This window comes from Falco rusticolus, chromosome 10 (assembly GCF_015220075.1).
Source record: "Falco rusticolus isolate bFalRus1 chromosome 10, bFalRus1.pri, whole genome shotgun sequence".
NCBI classification, from domain to species: Eukaryota; Metazoa; Chordata; class Aves; order Falconiformes; family Falconidae; genus Falco; species Falco rusticolus.
The window spans coordinates 30,967,139-30,979,446 of record NC_051196.1 but is presented as its reverse complement, the minus strand read 5'-3'; positions in this window follow the sequence as shown (position 1 = coordinate 30,979,446).

The following is a 12,308-nucleotide window of genomic DNA, read 5'->3' as shown; positions in this document are numbered from 1 at the left end:
TCTGTGTTCTTCTTTTGTGAAAGTGAGGAAAGTAATCGCTGTGGACCGTACTTGCCAGAAAAATACAAATCCTCTGAAGGAGAGTGAGCTAATTGTATGAAAGCCTTTTACTAGTTGTAGAACTGTTTCTGTGGAGCTATTTAACAGAGTTTTTTTCATAGAACCCCTCTTTGATCAGGGTGTGGGTTCTTCATTGGAGAGAAATATCTATGAGAAAGAAACTACATTGAAATTTTGAATTGAACTTGATTTATTTCAGAAGATCCCCAGAGGATGTGGGAACTTGTCCTCTGAATTCTAATAAGCCTGTGTGGTTTTTTTTTCACTGATTATTCAGTGATCCCAGAGAGACCAGCTTCCTGAGACACGTATCTAAACTGGGTACCTAATTTCAGCCAGTTATGAATGCTTCTAAAGGATGGGAAAAGCTAAGAAATCAGAATTCTGGTCTTGTGTCTTTTACTAAGTTAAGTTTAAAAATCATACGTTTATTATCAGTGTAGTATCTGTTGCTTACCTTTTGTCTTCTAGAGGATTTGAGGTGTTTGAAATGAGTTGTGCTGTTCCTATTCTATCAGGATGGCTAATGAATCATGTCTAATTTCAGCTTTAACAGAAACAGCTTTTAGACACTTTTAGACTGTTTCATGAGGTAGGCTGAAGGAAGAAAAAACTGTATTTCTGAGCAAGTGATGAGTACATCATGATGTCTCAGTTATATTCATGACAGTGTAGCTTCTATCCAAATGCTCCTTTATCTGGTTTTGGAACCCAAGTACTTTACCTAAGCAGGAAAGGGAGGGTATAGGAGAGGTTCTCTGAGCTTATGATAAAGGCTAACAGTTGTCATAAGGGTTACTATTGTTCATGGCTAGCATCAATAGCAAATAAGAGCAGCTGTTCATGGACTAGGCCATGGAAAAGTTGACTCTTGTCAAAAACCTTGTTGAGAACAATTTGTTGAAATAATATAGTTTGCAGCATTATCCTATGTTTCCAAGTTCCATTTCTATAGCTGGAGCAGTGCAAATGCATAAAATGGCAAAAAACTCCACCAAACTAAAACAACCTATCAAGACTTTCCAGGACTGAGCTGTTTCTCAGCTGTTACGAAGCCAGCTAAGTTGACCTCTCAGTGTTTGCTCCCTTCCCAACACAGGAGGTACTACAGGGGCTTGAAGAGTAGACCAAACCTTCAGCCGCCAGTAATTAGAGCAACTGGTAAACTTTATTAGGTTATGATGAAGGCCAACATAGCCCCAGCTGGCCCAGGGGAGCAGGAGAGTGCTGTAGAATACAGCTCAGTTTAGAGCAGCGCTCCTCAAACTTTTTAAACAGGGGGCTGACGTGCAGATGAAGTCATCTGTGGGCCCATGGGCCATAGTTTGAGGACTCCTGGTTTAGAGTCTCTGGCTTTTGCACTGCTATAGCCCGTCTTAGTTCTTGTTCATTTAAGCAATGAAAGAAAACAAGTGAGAGCTTGTTCAATACAGATAATTGGTCCTGGGCTGGGGTAGGGTAATGAACTAATAATCCTTTGACATACCTTCTAGTTCTATATTCTAGAGACCAATCTTCCAGTGACTGCATTTTTCAAATGTGGACCAGAACTTTCAGTTCATGAGGCTTCCTGGTGCTGAAATGCAAGGGCTCATTTTGAGTTGCATGGGCAAAAACCCCCTTTTTTTTTAATGTGATTTCTCATAATTCAAATCCCTGCAAAACGAAAAGTAAAGAAAAATCACATCCTAATTTTTAAAAAAGAACAGAGAAAGAAAAGAGAATAAGGTGATGTAAGGCTATTTCTCTGCTTGAGAACCCCAAGGGCAAACTTACTGGCTGCTTGTTTGCTGTGGATGGGATCAACCAAAGAAGTACATCCAAGGGAATCTGAACATCGTTCTTTTCACTTTTTTACATTCTGTTTTGATGCCAGTTTTTTGAAAGGACATTAAGAAAAAGTTGGCAATGGAAGGCGGGAGGGGAAAGAGCAAGATCATAATTCAAGCCTTCAGCCTGGCTGTTTTTCCTGTAGCTGTGGTGCAATGCCAAAACTGCTTGCGTGCAGACTTCAAGTATTTCTGATCACTCTCACCTCTGATGAGTTTCAAGCCAAGAGGTGGAGATGGTAGAACATCCATGCTGTCAAGAATGCTGGCATTCTCCCCAGTTTTGTAAGCAGGATCCACCTGCCAGGCGCTGATTGATTGAACCATCTGGCTTTGCATTATTCCTGCAAGAATGTAAAACTTGCACTAGACCAGATAGGCATAATCTGTGCAAGGCACTCATTGGATTCAAAGTCACTACATTAGCAGTAAAAATGGCATGGCAAAAATGGCTGATTTGTTATGTCTCATATCATCCAAATGATTGTCTTCAGTGAAACATAGTTACAGAGGAAATGCACGTCTGATTAGAAAATTAGCCTCAACCATTAGACATTAGAGACAAAAAAGCTCTACCCCACCAGTGATAAACAAACGCTGTATTGATCTGTAATAGCTGGTGCATATCAGTCCTTTCTGTTATGTGACAGGACTTTAGAGAAGAGATGTAAATTTAAGAGGTAGTTTTACAGTGGTATAACTTACATAAAGGTTAAAAGGTTAAAAAAACCCCAACACTAAATTAGTTCAGTTTAGTTTTCTCTGTGCTCATGGAGGCATGTCATAGGCAAGGTCAGGAATTGCTTTGACACTAGCAGTGTTTATCTCCAAATGAGGGACTTGATACACTCTATTCTTTGCCAGGTGACCCAAGTAGTGCTCTTATTGTTTTTTTAGATAAAATTAGTAATATTTTTTCAGATACTAAAGTAGAAGGTGGACAGACTGTGAAATAGGCAATTCCGACTCTTTGTGCCTCTTCAGCAAAAAATTGTGTAAGACTTCTCTTATAACCAGCATATAATGCCTTTGAATCATCCAACTTTCCCAAGCAGTGAAATGCACCAGTGGCTGATGTGCATCTTTATCAGTGTTTACAGGAGTCAAAAGCACAGCAGAAACTGGACAGAAATATTTTACATTGAAAATAGTGGATTCCCATAGTGGTTGTTTCTAGTGCTATACTAGAGGAACATAAGGCATGATGCAATGGTTGGATTAGGGATTTTTTTCTTCTAATCTGTTGCATATCATACAATTACCATTCTCTAGTAATGTGGTCTGAATTAAGTACTGTGTTTCTCAGTTCATGAAGAATACCTTCAGAAGTATTCTTAAGGCTGCAGTTCAAAGTTGTGCATGTGTGTAGGAAAAATCCAACATGCATAGAGATATGTCAGTTTATTCATGATATGTGTAGTCTTAAAACAGTCCTTTGACTCTGCTGCTCATTGAATTGAAGGGATCATGTGAAATACATAGCATATTAAGTTCTGATTAAAGACTCTCATAATGCAGAAACTCAGATACAGAATTAAGATTGCTTGTTCTACTGCTTGGCTTTGCAATAGAATTAATGTCCCTTGAAATTGTATCCATGTACGTGTGTGTGTGTTCCTAAGAATAAAAAGGAAACCTGCATAGTACTTAGCCCATCCTACACAACAGCAGGGTTAGGTCTGGAAAACCCATAAGTATGAAATAGATATCTTCCGTCTGAGCTGCAGAAATAACATTAGCTGGCTGCAGAAGAACATTGTTTTTGCAGAGCAGAATGATCAGTCCTGGATCTCAAAGTCCATTATGAAAAGTTCAGCCTCATCTTTTTCTCTCTGTTTAGCATCTGAGGATCGAAGACTCTTCCCAAAGGACTGTGACAGAAGCTTCTGGTACCGTGTATTGTACCAAGGAATGGAACTAGAAACTTGGTAGGAGAGGCACAAAGAAAATAAAATTTTGTTGGATGAGTTAGAGAAGGCAAAACATACAGCAGCAGCAGGTCTGGGGGAAGGGATAGTAGTAATCTGTGTATTTCTCCCCACATCTGGTTTTCCTCTCCTGGTTGTCATGAGGTTTGTTATGCTGATACATGCCATTATAGAGTGAGCTCTGAACCTAGTGTAGCCTTGCAGGCCCAAATTCCCTCAGGCTAGCTTATGCTGTATTGATTCTTTAATCACTGTGGTTATCCCAGCAGGGTCCATATCCAAAATGAATTAATTTAAAAGTAGTTTCTGAATACTGAGGAAATTGTTCAGATTTTTTTTTTATTTTAATAACAGCATAATACTGATTGTTTACTTCCACTGGACCCATTAAATTATAGGTAATATTTGCTCTGGCAAAACTGTAATGTAAACCTACAAAAGTGATTTTGTTATACCAAATTTACTTCTCTGGATAGAAAATACCAGACTCTCCTACCAAAATTCACCTCCTAATCTACATGTCAGATCTTGAATCTCTCTCTCATGAGAGAAAATTGTAAGCAAGATTCAGAAGGAAGATATGGGAGGAATAATTTTTTTAATTATTACTAAATCTTATTTAGTACTTGCTGAACACTGAGTGAGTGAGGCACTGGGTACTGCACAATTGAGGGAGCTCTAGTCTGCCTCTGGCAGTTGAAAGGGATGGTCATGTGCCTGTATGTGGGGATATAAACATGAAGAAGCAGAAGATACTAGAAAAATGGAAAGGGAGCATGCACCTTTATCCTGTATACTTCTGTATGGAGACAGCTGAAGAACAGTAGAAACTTTTGTGATTCAGCGGTGTCTTATTTGTAATATGTGAAAATAAGCTTTTCAGGTACTTGCTGCAGTATTAAATTTTCTCCTTTTGCAAGTGAAGGGTGGTCACTGAATAGGCCTTTTGGCATCTTTGTCAAAATGTACATCTAAATGACTAATATGAAGAAGCAGAGAGGCCATATGCCTTTTATCGACCCTCTTGCTGACATGTTTAGGACTCTATTTAACTTTCACTGACATTGCTAGCAATACCTGTTAAAGATTATTTCCTCATTTTCAAAATCCAGGTAGATGAGATAACATGTGGAGTTACAGTGAATGTTTTATTGTAAATCTGTCTTTGTTGGCTAGTGGTAAGTGACATCATCTGAAGCTGGGTTCAGAGAAGGAGGGGGTGGCGGAAGGTATTCTTGAAGAGAGACAGAATTTTGACGTTCTCCAGGCTCCTCTTTTAGCCCAGTATTAGATTAATGTGGACAGCATTGTTTGAGCAGGTGAAATGGGAAAAGGTAGGCGTCAGTAAACTGAAGTGCTTTTACAGAACTGTAGTGTATATATCTCCTCTTCAAAATACTAGCAAATTAGATTTGTATTGCTCAGGATAAATGAGGAGTGCAATTAACAAATCAAGGGACTTGGCTTTCAGGCTCTTAAATAAAAAATAAAAGTAGTGCAATACAAGGAAAAAATGTATTAAAGTAAAAATAGCTTTTTTGCTGGCATTTTGTGCCTTTGAATACAGTCTTAACCTGGTATACATGTAGGTGCTATATCCATGAAATATACATGAACATTGTCAAGGAAAGGAGGAGTCTTCCTTCAGCTGGTGATTAGTTTGTTATAGACAGCCTTTGCAATTTATATCCTTTTGAATTAAGATTATCCAGAGGCTCTGCTTACTCATTAAGATTTGATTCAAACACACTGAAACCTAGCAAAATGTTTTCAATAATGATAATGAACCTCATGTTTTACTGTCTTTTGAAGCCATGTTAATGATTGTCATTTTACACATGCAGGTCATTTTATACATTTTTACAAGGAAGCTGAATGTCCAGCAGCATTGACCAGAATTCCGTATCACAGTGTCGGTATCACTAGCAAACATGATATTTAAGTAAAGAAACTAAGCACCACGCCCTGGCAATCACACTCACATACTAACTACAGTTGTGTTTGGTTGGCTCTGGTATTATGACGTTCATTATAGCTACATGCATTAGTCACACCACTCCACTGACACTTTAATAGATGATGAGAGCAGCCAGTCAGACAGCGAGAATACTGAGCACTACAGATCTCAGAATGATTCAAAGCAAGTGGTTCACTGAGAGCTGGAACTGTTTGAACTCGTTCCAGTGCCGTCCCATCCTGACAAAGTCAGCCTTTCTTCTGCTTTTCTAGACAGATCATAAATTTGTTTGTGACTCATTTCTGTGTAGTTTACTTCAACAAATTTTATCTTTGTTCCACAGTTTGCCTACACAATTTATAACTGGTCATCTGAGACGCAAATTAGTCTTTGTTTGAATGTTGAAGTTTATTAAACAGCTTTTGCTATTTTCTGAATGTTTGTGAACATTCAGAACTGTTGTGTTATCTTACATGTGACTAATAAAATCTTTCAGAGTGGGCAGGTGTGAAGTTAAATTGCTCACATCTTTATTCCTTTAAGCAACAAAGAATGTTCACAAATGCATTTTTGTTTCATTTCCCAAAGCTAGACTGAATCATATGCATTTGAGACAGTCTATCCTTCATTATTTACAAGAATTTTCTAAAACTTTGTGAAAAGGAAAATATGGAATTGGTAGATAAACTATTATGAAAAATTTAGGTAGTTCATATAAGAAGGATCAAACTGCAGTGAGAGTATTACCTTTACATTAGGGATTTCATACAGTGGCTTCTGCCATATAGAAAAATTCTATTTTTTCTACTATAGTTCGCCTATTGTTTTTTATGCAGTCAGTTGCCACCTTGATCCCCATTGCAACAACTAAATAAGAACTTTTTAAAGGCTTTTAAAAAATATTTTTTATTTTTATTATAAAGTTAGTAAACCAACATGAGTAAAGTATTCATGAAAAAACCATTAAATCTCTTAATGTCATATTAAGCTCAGACATTTAATCTTGGAAAGAAAATGGTGGACTCTTCATCATTAGGACAATTTTTTATTAATCTTTTTATAAGCCATTTAGTTTCCTCAGGGCCAGTTTCTAGTAATGTCAATTTAATGTGCCATTCTTCAGAAAATTCCAAAACACTGCCAACTGCCACTTGCCTTGAAATGATACAGAGCATTAGCTCCCCTTTCTACATTTAGATTCTCTGGCATAACTTCATTCCTGACCTTTCGTAGTTTCAACACCATTTAAGCTCTAAGTGGAATCATGGAAACATATTAAGTGCAGTGTTGGGTTTTGGCTCTACCAGTCTACGTGCAATCTGATGCAGATTTTCAGGATTGCCCAGCTGAGGTCTGACTGATGATGTGACAATTTGTTCAGAGCAGAAACCACTTGGATAAAACAAAGAAGGTTGTATTTTTCTTTCTTTGTGGTCTGATGAACATGTGTCTTTACAGTAAGAAAGCCTCACTGAGTTCTACTTTGAAATCTAAAAAAATACGTGCATATAAAATATACATGTATGGGCGAGAAAGAGAAAACTCTTATTAGTTATGATTAGACCTTAGACCTTCTCAACTGACAGGTGCCTCTGTATGTCTGTGTGTCACCAAAAAAGAGATACTACATTTGAGGGCAAGGAGATTCACCAACTAGTCAAAACTTTTTCCTGGTGTAACTGTATGAATTGTATTTTCTTGGTCCATTTGAGACAACATTGTCCTTGGTTTAAAAACTGTTATGTAATCTCTCTTAAGTACTGCTAGACAACCAGTTCTTCCCTCTTCTAAGTATGTCTCTTTCTGCATTCTGTGTGATAATACTGGATGGGAGAGAAAATATGCACCATCATATTACCCTGTAAAATCACAGAATGCTTCTGTTATAATGAGGCACTGAGCACTGTTATAATGAGGCCTCAGCTAAAGATTGTTCAAAATTGATCATAAATCAAAGACAAGAATTTATTTATAAATCACAAATTCAGTTTAGGAGAGGTAAGATATCCTCTTTTTTTTTTACTCTCCTGGTTTTACTGTGGAAAGAAATAAATATAGATTAAGGTTTCGGGCCTTCTCCCCACACTGTGTCATCACCCCCTACACCCAGCTGAAGCTCTGGAGACAGAATCAAAGGCCCATAAAATACTTTCATTAATTAGCATATCAGAGTCATTGTCCAATGTTTGTAATTTTTTTCCTTTGGCTTTTAAAGCAAATGAATGATGTTTTTATAGTGTTTTAGTTTGCAATGGATTATTAAAGAAGTTTATTGCATTTCAGAAGGCGTGGTCTTGTTTCTGTTCTGCAGAGAACGATCTGCAAAAGATTCCAACAGTAGACTTCTCCCACAGGCAGAATATTCCACAAGCAGAAATATTGCAAAATCCATTTAGCCAATGATGAAGCAAAAGCAATATGGTTTACTCAAAAAAGAGGCATGTTGTGAAATAAGTCAGTAAGAGGAAAATCCAGATATTTTATAAGAGCACAGAATGCCACTCCATGTATTTCATCTACAAAGCCAGTAGCTGTGGAGACCAGATCAAGTACAAATACTGACAAAATGAGAAAAATGGGTACAGCTCCTTTCGGCTTCATTAACTCAGGTCAGATCTGAATTTATTCTTAAGCTTTTAAAAGCTCTTCAGTATTGATCTTTTTCTGTAGTTTCTTGTGCTTTTTCTTCCTTATCTTGTACTTTAGGGAACAGATAGGGAAGCTGATGGCCTAGATTCTTCTCTTGGATTTGCCACACGCTACCAATGGCGTTTGACATATTGAGGCAAATAGTCTCTTTATGCTATAATAAAAAATTAAGGTATTTATCTACCTACCTCAGATGTTTCAAAGTAAATTTGTTAGTGTTTGTGATGCTCTCCATTTTGTTGAGTGCCACAGAAAATAGTGATAGCTTCACTCAAAGTTTACAATGGCAATAAATAATGGATGCCACATTTTTAAACCTTTGTGGAAGAAGTTTGTGCTCTTGCACAGAGGAAAATTTAAGTTGCATATGCAGCTTAATCTGCCCTCCTTGCTAGAAGACACTTGGAGGTAAAGTAACTGTAGGTTTAAAAATTAATGGAGAAATTGCTGGAAGAAAAATCCACTGAATGCTATTAAATACCAAGATGCAAGTTCTCACTCAGGAAGTCTAAAGATGGTAACCTGGTGTTTTAAGAATGTATCCTGTAAGTGTCATTCAGCCTTTGCTGTTGGCCACAGTCAAAGGCGGGGTGCTGGGATGCCTGAGCCTGTGGTCTGACCTTTGCTGCCATTCTTATGCTTTTAGCTCTGTAATTTTAGTTTGAATATTCTTCTTTTTGTGTCCAATCACAGATCAATTTTACTGCCTTGTCTTGCATATATGTGGATATCCAAAGCACTAGATTCTCCTTAGTATCTTAGGCTGTCACGTTTATATCATAATATGACCAGACAGATACATGTCAATGCAAAGTCCTAAAAATGCTGCAATTAAACTTCACAAACGTTATGCATTGCTTCTGGTGTGACATGGTTTCATCTCAAATGTCTAAATCACTGGCACTTTGAAAGAAAGTCTGCACAATAATAATGCATCAACCCCTTGTGAGTCATTCCTGTGAACAGGGACCTTTACAAAGAATTAAAAATGGAAAAGAATTCATAGTATGAAAACACTGTCTCTAATGCACTCTCTCAATCTGTTCTGTTGTAGAAATTTGTGAAGAGTGCTTTATACACTGATAAAGCTAATAGAGTAGGAGGTGGGACACTAATTACAGTATAAAGCAGTACTTAAAAACCCTTGGCAATACTTTGCTACAATAATGTACCCTATAGACTTTTTCTAAGCTTCAGCATTTCAACCTGGGGTTCAGTGTCTCAGTTTTTACTTAGAACAGCTTTAAGCAAAGAACCCATTGACGTCAGTGGGAGTTGTGCCTAAATAAGAACAGCAGATTCTGGCCCTGAATTGTAACTCTTTCGGTAATGTAGTTTTCCTGCTAGTTGGGACACACATTTATATACCTCTTTATGGAAGATTTTCATTTTTCAAGCTTGCAGTGGGACAATGAAAACTGACTAACCTGACCCATAAACTTAATGGAGCCCTGGGGGCATCTGGGAGGGATAGCTGTAAGAGCACTCGCTGCTTTCCATTTGAATGTTACACTGTTCCTTGAGTTTAACTGAACTCAAGTAAGAAACTGCCTTTTCGCTTTTATAATTATTGGGGGGACATAAATTCAGCAATGTGTGCTTGGTCAGCTGTCCTGGTTTCTCCTAAGCAGTTAATTTACAGCGTACACATGCTCTGAGGTCATTATTCTCTTATAGTTTTTCTGATAAATCTTTTTCCTGATAAATGTAATTCATATAGATTGACGGTTCAATCAGTGTGTTTTCTGGGTCTCAGGAGGAAACGTATGGCTCACTTTTGGTTTAGTAACTTACAGAGATTAGCTTTTGCATAATGTAAATGTGAGGTGGGTGATACTTTGTCTGTAATGCTGTGAATGCAATTAGTGAGATAAATACAGAGCTAAATTCATTTTCTCTGAAAAGAGGCAATCTGATTGCTATGCAGAAAGCACCTTTATTTGCAGTACTGGTGGTTCATAATGTGGTTAGTAATGCACAGAGTGGCATTTTGATTTGCAGCTTTAAAGAATTCTGGGATGAATAAAACATGGAATTAATTGCCAGAGAAGAACCTTTGCCAGACTAGATGAGATCTACTGTGCTGAATAAAAGCTGTAACCTATGACAGGCTCTGTTCCACTCCCAAAGGAAATGATGTCAATACCAGAAAAGGTTAAATAGCACTTCAAATAATTTGCAGTGCCAGAAGTCCTTCCCCTTCAGATGTAGGTTGAGGGTAAACACATATTCATGTGTCCTATCATCCTGCAGCAGGTATGATTAGAACAGAGCTATGAAAAATATCAGACTCCACGCTTTGTATTAATAAATTTGAATCAGTGTCTCTGTTGATTTTGAAGTAGGAAAAGCTGTAAAGCTGGAAGGGACAACAGGAAAATTTGGATGTTTTGATAGATGGAGGGTCCTGAGTCCATATGCAGTTGTATATGAAATGTTCTAAAACTCTGCTGAAATTGGGGAACACTCAGCATGCCCATGAGAAATGCCCCAGTATCAGGTTAGGACTCTCTGTTTATGCATGTGTGTTTGGAAAGGGGGACTCTGGTGGTGAATCTTCATCTGAGTAGCTGTTGTTGAAGCGAGCTTGCTTTGTCAATAGATGGATTTATAGGGGAAATTTGATGAGCCAGTTCTCTGTCACAGAGGAAGTCCAGAAGAACAAATAGAAGATGCGTATATAATTTTAGGAAATATATAGTAGTGAATATTATTTGGGTTCCATTATTTTTTACAGAGCTATTAAATTCAGCTGAGGTTTGTGGTGGGATTGCTTAGAGCTGGTGCATATAGAGGAATACAAAGAGTTTTACTTTTTTAGAGATGTATGAGTAGATGCTAACGCCATTGTCTGTCCCTGTTGTACTGTTTTGAAGAGGAAAAAAAAAAAAAAAAAGCTAAGAGGTTGCATGAGGGCCTAGCAGGTATATTATGGTCTGAAAGAAATTTGCAGAATTTCTGTGGAGATTTTTGTCAGTGCTGCAGCCAGTGAAGTAACTGGCAGTGTAAGTTCCTCACCTTGTCCAAACCGTGGGGGAAGCCTGCACTGTGTTTCAGAAAGGTGAAAAGGACCTTAAAGCTGCACGTTGTTATCCTCAGGAAGTTCCATATTAGTGGTCATTTCTTGAGAAATGTAGCCATGCTGAGATCTATTAAAATAAACTAAGAAAATGCGAATCACCCTGTTTATCCTCTTTTTCCCAGTGGTATATTTCTGTTTGCTGGTTGTGTGTCTTCCAGGTTCATTACAGGAAGGGAAGAAAACAGAAATTTTTGTGGGTTCTCAGACTTCATTGACTGCAACCAGGTAGCACATATAACAAACCTAAGAGAGTATCCAGTGTTAGTGCTCATGTGTTTGTTGTGTTTGTAAAGAATGGCAGCTAGACCAGCACAACAGCAGAACCACGATGTATTTGTGGGGCCTATGCTATAAGGGAAATTAGTATACATAATCAAAGGAAGAGGGGCAACATCTTTTTTTCCACGTTTATGCAAAATTCACACAAACACTCCAAACGCTCTCTCCTACAGATCTGCAAAATTTAATATCCCGATATCCTTTTGAAATGCCCATAAAAGTACTGTGTATTTGGGTCTAGTGTAATATGGTATGGGGGAGAAGAAGATTATTTTAAACTGCTTGCTTTAGCGAATAGCTCCAGAGAACTCTCGCTGAAAAACACAACCCTTCTGGAGGCTGTGACAGGAGGGAATCTTACTGGTGTGGAGTGTGAGAATATGAGCTCAGTTGCAGCTTAATCCTTTTGTTTGTAACCTGAATGAAAGTAGAGATGGAAGAAGGAGATGGAAAGACTTTCAAAGAAAGGAGTGGATGACCAAAGATTTTTTTGCAAAATATATGTAGATTTCTTGACTTCCTAT